The following is a 13,776-nucleotide window of genomic DNA, read 5'->3' as shown; positions in this document are numbered from 1 at the left end:
AAGCTCCAGGAGCGAAATATTCGATAATTTTAAATATAACTTTTTGGCTCCTATTTCTGATTTATATAATGAGGTTACTGGTTATTCTTATATTATTATTAGACATTTAGCTTTGATCTGCTAAAAGTAGGTCAAATATTGACCTTAACCTTCCAGGCGGTGGAGCGGGCCATTCCCCCCCCTTTAGTTTTTTTTCGATATCTCCCGAACCGCTGCGCCGATCATCACCAAACTTTCAGTACCCTCCCGTGAATAGCTATTGCACATTGTGACCAAAAAAATTCCAAAGGCTATGATAGGTTTGCCTCTAATGACGTCGGAGTGATGTCATTTTTGCCATTTTCGACCCAAAAAAAGCTTTGGAGATACAGAAAAATGTGTCAGACATAAAAGGTGCAGATTTAACAGGGCTACAAAACTGCCGTCTCGGATTTTTGAAATTTTTGGATTTTTTAGGCCAGGTCGGGCCAGGTCAGATCAGGTCAACCAGTGAGGCTTTTGCCGGATATTCGTAGTAGATGGCAACCGCCTCTGACAGCTTCGTAACATGTTAAGGCCTGGCTACACTATGCGTTTTCTGCGTGCGTTTTTGCGGGTTTGCGTGTTTTGCGTAATATCGTTCTAGGAAAAAAGTTATAAACAATATATTTTTTACTTTGGTTACATACAAAAGCTAATATAACTCTTATTGTAAACTAAAATTTAAGGTGAAAAACATCACAAAAAACGTAATATCGTTCTTTTTTCTAGAACGATATCACGAAAAACACGCAAACACGCAAAAAACGCACGAAGAAAACGCATAGTGTAGCCAAGCCTTTATAAAGGTACCAAAACTACTTAGTTAATGTTCAAATGGTTGTTAAATTCGAATTCAGCCAAAAAACTAGTTTAGAAACATGTAAAACCCGAAAAAGTGAACCGAGGTCATCAAAGGTCAATGAGCTGACCTGACCTTCCGGTGACCTTAACACCCACCCTAATGCATGGGACCAACATCATATCACATGTTTGAACGCTTGAAGCAACGAAAAGATTGCAAACACGCGGCTAATGCGAGCCGACATACGCCGAATCGCGATTCCAGCCAAACATGGTCTCGAAAAGTAGGTCACAGGTCAAAGGTCGTTAGAGTCAGGGTCATGAAATTTCCAGGGTTGGTGTAAAATTGATTAACGTGAGGGTATTGAAAGTTTCGTCGCGATCGACCGCTTTTTACGCGAGTTATTCGCGAAAAACCGAGGCGGAGGAGGGGTCCGTTCAACCCCGCCCCTATACGGGCGAGAGTTGAGGGACAAGTTAAGTCAGTCCGTACCAATCTACAGCTGAAGAAAAATCGATTTTATTGCAACCGATAACAACACTGTCAGCTGTGTCACGTGACATGTCAACCAACGAGCCAATCAGCGACCCGGAATAAGCCCACGTGTGGGGTCAGCGACATGCCTCATATCGCCCAGGCGCCCGGCCGCCCTCGTGCCTCGGTGCGGACGGGTATATACGTGTCAAACAAAAATGGTTACCTATAATTCTGAAGATCGCGGGTATTAGCAGCTACATTTTATCGCAACTTGTAGATAAACACTCATTACAGAGCGAGCGAAGCGAGCGCAGTCTTTCCTTAGATTAACGGAAATTTCTGAGTATGGCCGGCCGTGCGGACGCTTTTGCGAGGCTTATATCTCAGCAACCACTTGACCGATTTACACGAAGTAATTTTTGTAGGGTAGCTTCATTCCTTCTAACAAGTATTGGACTATTTCCGATGCATGTGGGTGACCACTTATGTGCAAAACGAAGAGGTGTCAGTTTTGTAATTGTTGCAATATCTCGGTAACTACTGGGCCGATTGCGCTGAAAGTTGGCATGTAGGTAGGCACCCACTAGGCACAGCATATCCATGTGCCAGAGTTGGGGTACTGCTGCACGTGCGCACGTGAAGGGGTTGTTTCCAGATCTCGAGAACGGCTGGACCGATGGCGCTCAAATTTGATACACGGTTAGGGACCCAGTTAGTAGGGTGCCGTGCACAAGTCAGTTGGGACCCATTTTGCACGTGCGGACGTGCAGGGTGCCGCTTCCAGATCTCGAGAACGGCTGGGCCGATTGTGCTCAAATTTGGCACATCGCTAGAGACCGGTTAGTAAGGTGCCGTGCACCAGTCAGTTGCAGCTACCCCCTCGAAATTTTGCACGTACAAGGCCCACCCTCTCGCTCGCTCCGTTAGTCGCCCCAAAAGGCGTTATACTGGTTTTAACTAAACCAAAGAACTACGTCGCGGAAGTCGACGGAAATTATAACCTAAGGGTTCCTCGAAAATACAAATTTGATTTTCTGAAGCCTTGTTCGTAGCGTCTCACAAAAATGCATATAGTTAGATATTGTGCAGAGGAGTTGTAGGAAGTGAAATGCCTGCCTCTGCGTTGACCATGTCCTTGTTTATCGTAAAACTTCAGAAAATAGGCTAACCGTCGGGCAGTTTCTGTTTGATAAAGCAACGAACACAGCGCATTGAGCATAGCAGATTGACCACCACGTGATGGATGGTAAACATTGTCGAAAGTTTCGCTTATTTTAGCGTTGATGGCATTATGCTAGCAAGCTTATTTGGATATTTTTGAATGCCCCAAGTATTTCTTAGTTTAAACGCATCGTTGTTGTATGTTGTTGTCGGAGCTCACCAAAGTGATTTTTGTCGCGCTAAATGCGGCCGCCGGCCTATTGTGCGGTGGCCCGGCGCCCGGGATCCCGCCCGCCGCCGGCTGGGTCAGTCGGCCGCGATCGATGACGGCCGACTGACGGAACCAACGAGCGGCCCGACCCGGTGGCACGCGACCTGGACTAGTCAGTAGGCCACTGATCCAACACTCTACCCACCCACCCGGTGGCACGCGACCTGGACGTCAGTAGGCCACTGATCCAACACTCTACCCACCTACCCGGTGGCACGCGACCTGGACTAGTCAGTAGGCCACTGATCCAACACTCTACCCACCCTTCTGTCAAGCCTGTCATATGCCCATTTTTCTGCAGCTAAAAAACAAAAAAAATATTTACTACATTTTCACCTAAGTCGAGCCCAATATGATTTCCTAATATGGCAGAAAAACGTAGGATATGTGACAGACGTTAATTGGGACACTTGTCTTAAAATTTGGACGATATCGTCATAGAAGACAAACAGGGGCGTCGCCACGGCTTTTTGAGTGGGGGGTCGGGTTTCCGGTCTTCGTCTTGATGGGTGGGGGTGTTTTTAGCCACACTCCCGGTTTTTTTCGTGTGTTGAGAAAATCCTCGGCGCGCAGCGCCACGAAAGCAGCAGTATATCTTATTGTACAGCACCTTTGCATCGTGCATAAAAATCAAGCACAGGTCACCTGAGGTCAGGTCACAACAGTTTTAATGCCTCTAAAAACTGCAATCTTGTCATTCCTATAGATTATTTCCTATAAGTCTGAAATTTGGTGTAATGAATGGGATTATAAGTGCCAACAGTTCATGAATCTGGGATTTTACATCTGAGAAGTGAAGTCAGGTCAAATATGTGACCTCACCAATCATGATAAGATATGGGAAAAAGCAAGAGTGCCTTCTGCTTTGAAAGAATATGCTAAAAACGCTAGATACTTTTGTAGCCATGGCACCTTGCTCATTTTAGAGACAAAGTGCAGCTAATGACCAGTGGTGACTCGAATGGTCAGTCATTAGGTCATCAAAGGTCTCTAGAACATTTTCGACAACAACTTTTAATAAAGACGCTGTAGAGCGATGACAGCACGTTCAGCTTAGCAAAATACATAGATCGATCCATATTAGAGATTTCAATCGGATACCAACTTTTTGGTATACCGATACCAAACCGATACCAACTCGGTATTTGGTATTTCAATCCTAATGTGTTTGGTATTTTGTTGGTATCATGAACCATCGCTAATGTTTAAGAGGCTAAGAAATCGGTAAAAGGTTGGTATTTTCCTCATGTTCCCAAGTTGGTTTGGTTTCGGTATTTCTCCACGGTTTTGGTTGGTATTTGGTTTGGTATCGGTATTCCGATTTTCCGTAATTGACATCACTAATCCATATGCAGCAGGTTCTTTTCCGGTCAGGACATGACCTTTACCTGATGTCAAGTTTTCTAGTTAAGTTTTCAAGCTCAAATTGTAAGCCATGAGACGTGTTTCGACGAAACAAAAACGATGGTGATAACATGAATATCATACACAGTCACTGAATCATATGTTGTTACAGAACAAATGTTTCGGCAAATTCCGTCCGTTTAGCTATTTGGCCTCTATGGTACACAAGCCATAGACCCGAAGTCATATCTGAGGCGAAGTTGGCGAAAGAGCTTTAACCCGCGCCCTGCGGGGGGGGGGGGGGTGTTTGAACACCCCCCTTGTGTCCGCGCCGCCGTTTTTGGTACACCTTATCATACATCAATTCTACACATGTTGTGAAAATTTCAGACCAAGGTCATTCAAGGTCAGGCCACCAGGTCACTTGAAGTGACCTCACCTCATAAAAAGTTTCAATGTCTGTCATAGCTACACCGAGTGACCGATCGCTTTGAAACTTTCAGCGATTGCTAAGAGCAATAGCATGTACAAAATGTATATATCAGAATTTTGATATCGATGACCTAAGGTCAGGTCAATTTTGCGACCTCCCCATTATAAGTCAATGGGAGAAAATTGAAATGCGCCTCTTTTGGACGAAATACATTATAAACACTCCCAAACACTGAATTACAGGTGGTTTAGACACACTGAACATGAAAATGGTGTCCGTGACCCCTGTTTATGCCCTGAGGTCATCTTAGGTCACGAATGGTATCTAACCGTTTTTCGCAAATAACTTTTGATAGAGGCATGCTAGAGCGATGAAAACGCCTTAGATGTGTTCAGCTCGACGATACGGATCGACTGATATGCAACATGACCCTTTCCGGTCAGGTCATGACCTTGACCTGAGGTCAAATTTTCAAGTTGACCTTTCAAGGTCAAGTTATGATACATTCGATGCGTCTTGACGAGAGGAACACGATGCCGGTAAAAGTAAGCTCGTACAAGGCTTGGGTCAAAAGTTATTGCAGAAAAACTGTTTCCGAAAAAAATCGGCTATTTGTGCAGTTTTTGCCCCCTGCAGGCAAAACCGTTGACGTTAGGTCAAATCTGAGAAAATTACTCAGAAAGGGCGTTAAAAGGGCTATCGAATGCGCTTTTCCGCGGCGCTGTAGCTCTATTGGTTCCCGAGTTATGCGTTGGCTTCTAGGAAATTGTCGACATTCGACCTGGAAATCGGCGAAATTTTGCCTTCAATGACCTCTGGTGACCAGGTTAACCCGCGCCCGGCTGGGGGTCCTGGATTTCGACGCCCGGCTGGGGGGGTTGAACACCCCCCTTCTAACTCGGCTCCTGGGCCACGTAGCGATACGCGGAAGGCGGCGTTCGAAAGAGCGCCAAAAATAATGACGAAATCACTTCGGTCACTTTTTGGTCAGGTCAAAGGTCAGGTCACCAGAGGTCATTGAAGGCAAAATTTCGCCGACTTTCAGGTCGAATGTCGACAATTTCCAGGAAGCCAACGCATAACTCGGGAACCAATAGAGCTAAAGCGCCGCGGAAAAGTGCATTCGATAGCCCTATTAACGCCCTTTCTGAGTACTTCTCTCAGATTTGACCTAACTTCAACGGTTTTGCCTGCAGGGGGCAAAAACTGCAAAAATAGCAATTTTTTCGGAAACAATTTTTCTGCAATAATTTTTGACCCAAGCCTTGTACGAGCTTACTTTTACCGGCATCGTGTTCCTCTCGTCGAGACGCGTCGAATGAACTATAATTTGACCTTGAAAGGTCAACTTGAAAATTTGACCTCAGGTCAAGGTCATGACGTCATGACCTGACCGGAAAATGTCATGTTGCATATCAGTCGATCCGCAACGTCGAGCAGAACACATCTAAGGCGTTTTCAGCGCTCTAGCACGCCTCTATCAGAAGTTATTAGCGAAAAACTGTTAGATTCTGTTAGTGACCTGAGATGACCTCGGGGACATAACGAGGGGTCACAGTTGCCATTTTCCGGTTCAGTGTGTCAATTTTACCCACATCTCGATGTTTGAGAATGTCTAGAATGGCGTTCGTGCAAAACAGACGCTTTTCAATTTTCTCCCATTGACTTATACCTAATGGAGAGGCCGCAAAACTGACCTGACCTTAGGTCACCGATATCAAAATTCCGAGATAAACATTTTATAGATAATGTTGCTCTTATCAATCGCTGAAAGTTTCAATGCAATCGATCAATTGGTGTAGCTATGACGAGCATTCTTATTTTTTTCTGAGGTGAGGTCACTTGGCGTGACCTGGTGACCTGACCTAAGGTGACCTGGGTCTGAAATTTTCACAACATGTGCGAAAAAGATGCACGAACAGGTGCGCCCAAAACGGGAGCGCCGCCGTTTTTGAGATATCTGCGAAAAACCACAGGGGGAGGGGGTGTTCAAACACCCCCCCTCCGGCCCGGCGCGGGTTAACATTTTGTAAACTCTACTAACCTACATTCTATCATAAGTATCATTCATTTTTGACCCCCGCAATATGACAAAATTGCATAATCCTCTAAAATAGAAGCTGACAAGAAATATTGGCTCGCTACGCGTCGCGTCGACCATAAAATGATTAAGGAGGAAGAATGCTAAACATTGGGAAAAGATCGGAATAGCCACCGCTTCGGACAAAAATTGGAAATTTATTTGGCAGGTTCTTGGAATCGGATCGGAGTTTGAATTGAGATTTCATGCGATTGGCACCACTACTGCAGACGGCTGCGGCCAGCCCAGCGAGTTGGCCGGCGCCGGCTGCTGCCCGTCCCACTCACCGCCGCTGACAGTGGCGCGGCGCGGCGCGGCGCGGCGCGTCCGGCGCTCTCCGGCTGCCGCTCCCAGTGGCCAGACGGGCGCGGCTGCGCGGGCACCTAGCGCAGCGTGGTCGACTGCACCGGCCGCACCAGCATAGCCTGTCGGCACGGATGCAGCGACGGCGTGACACACGGTCCGTACCCCATCCACAGAGCTGTGACGGGTACCGACAGCCCGCTCCGGGCGCGGCGACGAGCATCCGCTTCAGCCCGACCGAATAGCAGCGGAGACACGACAGCGACCTCACTGACAAAACAGCTCCTTTATCCAAATAGCCACCGTTAGCCCGCGGCCCGTAGGACTATTCCCGGACAAAGCCAACCACAGGTATGTATGTAAACCGTTTACAGGCCTTCTAAGAAATGTGTTATAAAATCGAGTAAAAGGCATTTTATCGGAAATCATCGTTACACTGCTTGTCTAATACACATCTTGCTAAATAAGGTCACTGATACCAGGCCAGGTCACAGAGGTCAGTCACTAGGGGTCACAATCGAAATTTGGTACGACTATTCCCTCATCAATTTTACACATGGTGTGCAAGTTTGAACCTCCTATCTTTTAAGGTCAGGTCACCAGGTCACTTTGAATGACCCAACCTCAAGTCACTTTTTTGCAACTTTGTCACCGTGCCAGAGCTACAGTAGATGTCGGAGGCCTTTGAAAGTCGCAGGATGTTATTAGGTCATTAGTAGCTTCAATTTGTATATCTCGGAATTTTGATATCGGTGACCTAAGGTCAGGTCAATTTCGCGACCTCCCCATTATAAGTCAATGGGGGAAAAATTAACTCCCTATTTTTACCACTAAAACGGGTCGGAATGGCCCCATATAGGGGAGAGTGGGGTAAGATGCCCAGGGTGGGAAAGACGCCCCACCCCCTCTAACGGCGAAACAAAGAATAGAATCTGGAAATTAATGTTCTTAGCGTAAAGCGGAAGCCTGCCTTGTTAACTGCACAAAAATTTGCGAAGCTCAGCTGGGCAACGGCTGGCTAGTGAATGCATGTTTTTTATTTGCTGCTTTCGAAAAATATTTTGGTGTCAAAACATTGTAAATATCAAAGAAGGTAGATAATTTTTGCGTCCCTTGCTATAGTCGTGATACATTAACATGCGTGTACTGTGTCCCAAACAGTTTGTTTCAGGGTGTGGTTTTATGGCTAACAAATTGTACTGATTTAATATCAATTCGGTACTTTGGGGTAAGATGCCCCCTGCCCTGATGGGGAAAGACGCCCCCCTAAATCCGTAGGCTGTCCTTTAAGCAGCCCGTCAAATGATTTATTACATGCTTGTGATGAGAGACAAAAGCCGGTCTGGGACTATTGAGAGTCCAGTACCGTAAAACGGGGCTATAAGGGACAGGTTTTGACTTTGACAACCTGTCATTCAAAGGTTATTGCTGACACAGGCTTCAAACTTTGCCACTTTTCAGGTCTTGACTAGGTCTGTCTTTTGGCGTAATATGCATTTTATTGGTATCATAGATGTATGATTTTTTTTTATTTTTGTCGCTTGTCCCTTATAGCCCCGCACCGGGGTTATAAGGGACGAGCACTGTTATGGCCTTTTAAACTCTAGTAGCACCATCAAATGGGCTTTAAGGGACACAGACTATGTTTTTAAAAATGTCAACTGCTTTCCTGTGCAAAATATTTGTTTTTTAAATGCACATACAATGGATGGGCATCCATCAAATTTTCCAATGGAAGACGGAAAAGGTAACTTCCCTTTTCAACACAAATACCATGAAGGAAACTCAAATATGGAAACTTAATAATGTGTTATTATCAAAACACAAATGATATGAGTACAACCACTTGATAACGAGGCATTCTCCTGCCATTCTGAACTCCAGAACACCATCCACCAGAAAACTTCAGAGGGTCTCTGGCAGCTCCTTGGAGCTGGAGGTGTTTGATATCAGCTCACTCATTGTATTCCTTGAGCTCCTTGATTTCCATGATTCCCCTGGTGAGGTATTTGGGTTCTTGGATCTTTTTCACAATGTCTGAGAAGGGGTACCACAGGTCATCCTCTGTCCTCTCCAAGGAATGTGGGATGGCCCGGTTTTCAGGTAGCAGCTGCCTTCTTGTGCCTACGTGACACTTTTTGGGATCCCAAACTTCTGCTCAGCTACCCTGAAAGACATCCCTCTGTTCACTGCATCCACAGCTTTCATGATTACATCTTTCGAATATGTTTTCCTTGTTTTAACTCCTCGCTTTGACTGGTAATGATGGTGTCCCTTAAAGCCCCGTTTTGACATCAAAATCTACCTGAAACAGAAAAAAGCGGAAATGAGGATGAGGCAAGGAGGGTACATGGATGTAATTTCATGGGCATCCTCAGGATACATGTGGTCATTGACTATACCTTTGTGAAGGTCCCACAGTCCGTGGTTGTGTTTCCACAAACAAAGTTTTCGGGGATACAATTTTCTTGCGAATTTGGCACTTTTTTCAAAAGCTCATAGCATGAGAACAACAACAAGCATCTTGGAAATGGTGATGTGGCATGCATGTCCACACATCAGTGTTTCATATTATATATCTATTTTCTTTTGTTTCTCGTTCGCTGTATTACCAAGATCCCTCTAAACTTTTTCCCGAAATTTGTCCCCTATAACCCCAATGTCCCTTATAGCCCCGTTTTACGGTACGATCGGGTGCTCCCCATGCCGGTCTCTCGGCCCACACAGCGACTTTTTGGGCGGCATCTGACTCTGAGAGCCCTCACGATGGCCTCGGTGGGCCCCATTATTGGCTCCAGGGCCCCTCACGACATCCTTTGAGGGCTCCCACGTTGGCTCCACGGGCCGCGCTGGCATCTGGGGTCCCCACGATGGGCTCGAGGGCCCTCAAGCATCATGAAGACCTATAAGGGCCCCACAGTGGTCTCCGAACGCCACCACGGAGGCTTGTTTGGCCGCGCTGGACTATGATGGCCCTAACGATGACCTCTGAAGCCCCTTACGACCACTTTTGAGGGCCCTTACGATGACGTTTGGTGTCTACTGCAGGCTCGAAGGGACTACTGATTCGTTCAGGCGATTCACGTGCCCATTTATGTCACTTATAGCGCAGGGGGCATCTTCCCCAACGCCAGGGGGCGTCTTTCCCACCCTGTGGGGTAAGATGCCCCCTTTGACTTCTTCAGGAAAATGCTTAATAGCAAAAAAAGTTATCATATTTCAGGCACGAAAGTGTGATATTTTTGGAGAAAAATGATGTCGGCTTCCGTTGAAACTCCAAGTTTTTGCTTTCCGATCGTCCTTTTCGAATATTATATGACATAGTAAAACCCTGGGCATCTTTCCCCACTCTCCCCTACCATACATGACTTCATATACGATCAACCTTCACTACCTTGAGGTCCGTTTTGCTGTTGGGCAGCTGTGAGGTCATGTGACGTCATCAAAGGTCACCAAAGGTTTTTGGCCAATAACTCCGTACAGGAACAAGATACAGCCGCGTGGATGGTCTCATTGTGTTCAGACGCATCGAATGATGTACATGATGACCTCGAGGTCACGTGACCTGAGGTCAACCTTTGACCTTGACCTTCCGAGGTCAACATATATATCATTCGATGCGGATTGACGAGAGGATCACGATGATGCCCTTAGTTTGTTCCTATCTTGACTACTTCGAAAGTTATTCGAGAAAAACTCTCTCCATATCTAGCGCCGCCATTTTGACTTTTTCGACCCCTGTGACGTCATCTTTGACCTGACCTGAAAATGACCTTTGTAAAAATTGTAGATCTTGAACGTGCGTATCCGGTGCCGTTTACCGCTTGTCGCTATCCTGCTTCGTTCTCGAGATCTTAGGGGGGGGCGGTCATCCGTCCCCCCCCCGTCGGTGCGAAGTTGGCGCAGACCCCCGTCGGTGCGCGGGTTAGGTCAATTTTACATTTCAAATTCAATGATGTGGGTTAGGCGACCATTGGAGCTAGTTCAGGTTATGTTTTGATGAAGGTCAGGTCAAGTCCAGGTGAAAAACAGTCAAATCTCAAAACTGATATTTTTTTTTGCATAAACAGGCAAAAATAAATTCGATGCACTCATCACGAGGAATCCAATGGTAGAGTTTACGCTAGGTACGTGGTCTACAACAGCTAATAAATGAGTTTAAAAATTTGACACCAGTTTTGAGCAATATGTTTGGCCAGAACTTTGGCAAAGATGGATCTATCCATCTCAAATTTGGTATCGCGATAGATGACCTTGGGTCATAAACATATCTTCCGTTTTTTTAATTGAAATTTTTTTTGGAAAGAAGTTTGCCATTTACACGATATTATCTTAATTTTTATTTTTGGGGGTCAAAATCAAACATTTTTAGAGATATGATCCAAGCATTGCGAGAAAAGTTAGATGCTTGCAGATTTGGATGCCTCGAGGCTCCAGCTGCGGAGAGGGGGGGGGGGGCTCAAATACATTATGAGTCAAATACACCTGAGGGGGCAGCACCTACATTCGAGGGGGCGGCATCTACATTCGAGGGGGCGGCATCTACATTCAAGGGGGCGACACTTGCCTTTTAGGGAGCGGCATTTACACTTGAGGTGGCAGCACTTACACTTTAGGGGGCGGCACCTACATTTTACGGGCGGCACCCACACTTGAGGGGGCGGCACATACATGTTATAGGCGGCACCCACACATGAGGGGGCGCACCTATCTACATTTTGGGGAAAGGCACCTACACGATGGAGGGCAGTACCCACATTTTAAGGGGTGGCACCTACCTAAAGGGGCGGCACCTACATTTGAGGTGGCGGCACCTACATTTGAGGTGGCGGCACCTACATTCGAGGGGCGGCACCTTCACTTAACCCGCGCCGGGCCGGTGCTCTGAGATTCCGCGCCGGGCCGGGGGGGGGGGGGGTGTCTGAACACCCCCCCCTTCTAACTCGGCTCCTGGGCCACGTAGCAACACGCGGTAAGCGGCAATCGAAAGAACGTCCAAAATAAGGACGAAAACACCCGGCCATTGTCTTGGGTCAGGTCAAAGGTCAGGTCACCAGAGGTCACCAAAGGTAAAATGTTGACTATTCCAACATTTTGGAAACTGCCAACGGCTATCTCGGGAACCGATAGAGCTACAGCGCCGCGGAAAAGCGCATTCGATAGCCCTTTTACAGACCTTTCTGAGTAATGTTCTCAGATTTGACCTCAGATCAACGGTTTAACCTCCATAGGGCAAAAACTCCAAAAATAGCCGTTTTTACGAAAAGCAGTTTTTTCGGCAATAACTTTTGACTAAAAAGAGCCATGACATTACTTTTGCCAGCATCGTGTTCCTCTCGTCGAGACGCGTCGAATGAACTATAATTTGACCTTGAAAGGTCAACTTGAAAATTTGACCTCAGGTCAAGGTCATGACCTGACCGGAAAAGGTCATGTTGCATATCAGTCGATCCGCAACGTCGACCCGAACACATCGAAGGCGTTTTTAGCGCTCTAGCACGCCTCTATCAGAAGTTATTAGCGAAAAAAAACTGTTAGATTCTGTTCGTGACCTGAGATGACCTCGGGGACATAACGAGGGGTCACAGTTGCCATTTTCCGGTTCAGTGTGTCAATTTTACCTACATCTCGATGTTTGAGAACGTCTAGAATAGCGTTCGTGCAAAACAGACGCTTTTCAATTTTCTCCCATTGACTTATAATAATGGAGAGGCCGCAAAATTGACCTGACCTTAGGTCACCGATATCAAAATTTCGAGATATACATTTTATAGATAACTAGAGGGACAGCATTACACGCAGCGTAATAAATCAATTTTCATTAAAATCGGCCCAGTAGCGGCCGAGTTATGGCCAGAATAAATTTGGCGTCTCCTCCTGGCCGGCGGTGCTCTGTTCCGGTATGCATTGCCAAAGTTCAGTGACCTTCCGGCTCTGATTTCGCTCAGCTTTGCAAGCGAAGAAACTGAGGATAATGCGCGTGCTCTCTGATCGGCGACGGCCGCGGCCCAAAATCCCGCAAAGATGCGCCCGCCACGTGCAAACCGCCAAGCGCACCTCTTCCAAAATTTAATACAACAAACAGATGCACGCGTCCGACTCGGCGCGAAAGTTTCACCCCCGTAGCTCGTACAGTTCCACAGCAATAGCCCGCCAAGCGTGACTGACGCGTTACATACATACATACGTACAGACATTTTGATTTTTATATATGTAACTAGGTGCCGAGCATTACGCGCAGCACAATAAATCAAGTTTCATCAAAATCGGCCCAGTAGCGGCCGAGTTGTGGCCAGAATAAATTTGGCGTCTCCTCCTGGCCGGCGGTGCTCTGTTCCGGTATTCATTGCCAAAGTTCAGTGACCTTCCGGCTCTGATTTCGCTCAGCTTTGCAAGCGAAGAAACTGAGGATAATGCGCGTGCTCTCTGATCGGCGACGGCCGCGGCCCAAAATCCCGCAAAGATGCGCCCGCCACGTGCAAACCGCCAAGCGCACCTCTTCCAAAATTTAATACAACAAACAGTTGCACGCGCCCGACTCGGCGCCAAAGTTTCAACCCCGGGCCGTAGCCCGCACCGTCGCCTCGCAACAGCCCGCCAAAGGGAACTGACGCGTTACATACATACATACATACATACATACGTACAGACGTTTTGATTTTTATATATGTGAATGTTGCTCTTATCAATCGCTGACAGCTTCAAGGCAATCGATCAATCGGTGTAGCTATGACGAGCATTCTTATTTTTTCTGGTGAGGTGAGGTCACTTGGCGTGACCTGGTGACCTGACCTAAGGCGACCTAGGTCTGATATTTTCACAACATGTGCGGAAAACATGCACGAACAGGCGTTTTTGAGATATCTGCGAAAAACCGCGGGGGG

The 13,776-nt window shown here is 46.7% G+C and overlaps 1 protein-coding gene across 2 annotated transcripts in view; it reads right to left on the bottom strand.

The window, feature by feature from the left end:
• LOC122384452 (collagen alpha-1(I) chain-like) overlaps positions 1-13,776 on the bottom strand; it is an 87,382-nt gene that overhangs the window by 38,257 nt on the left and 35,349 nt on the right. Inside the window, exon 2 of one of the 2 annotated variants that reach the window (XM_043371843.1) lies at positions 6,877-7,014. The exons of the other annotated variant lie outside the window; for it this stretch is intronic. The gene's annotated coding sequence lies outside the window, so the exon portion shown is untranslated. The remainder of the gene's footprint in view (positions 1-6,876; positions 7,015-13,776) is intronic. 2 annotated transcript variants of the gene reach the window in all.

Source organism: Amphibalanus amphitrite, unplaced genomic scaffold, assembly GCF_019059575.1.
Source record: "Amphibalanus amphitrite isolate SeventyFive unplaced genomic scaffold, NRLGWU_Aamphi_draft 000190F_arrow, whole genome shotgun sequence".
NCBI classification, from domain to species: Eukaryota; Metazoa; Arthropoda; class Thecostraca; order Balanomorpha; family Balanidae; genus Amphibalanus; species Amphibalanus amphitrite.
Note: the sequence above shows the minus strand (reverse complement) of the source record. Positions and strands in the feature narration are given on the sequence as shown.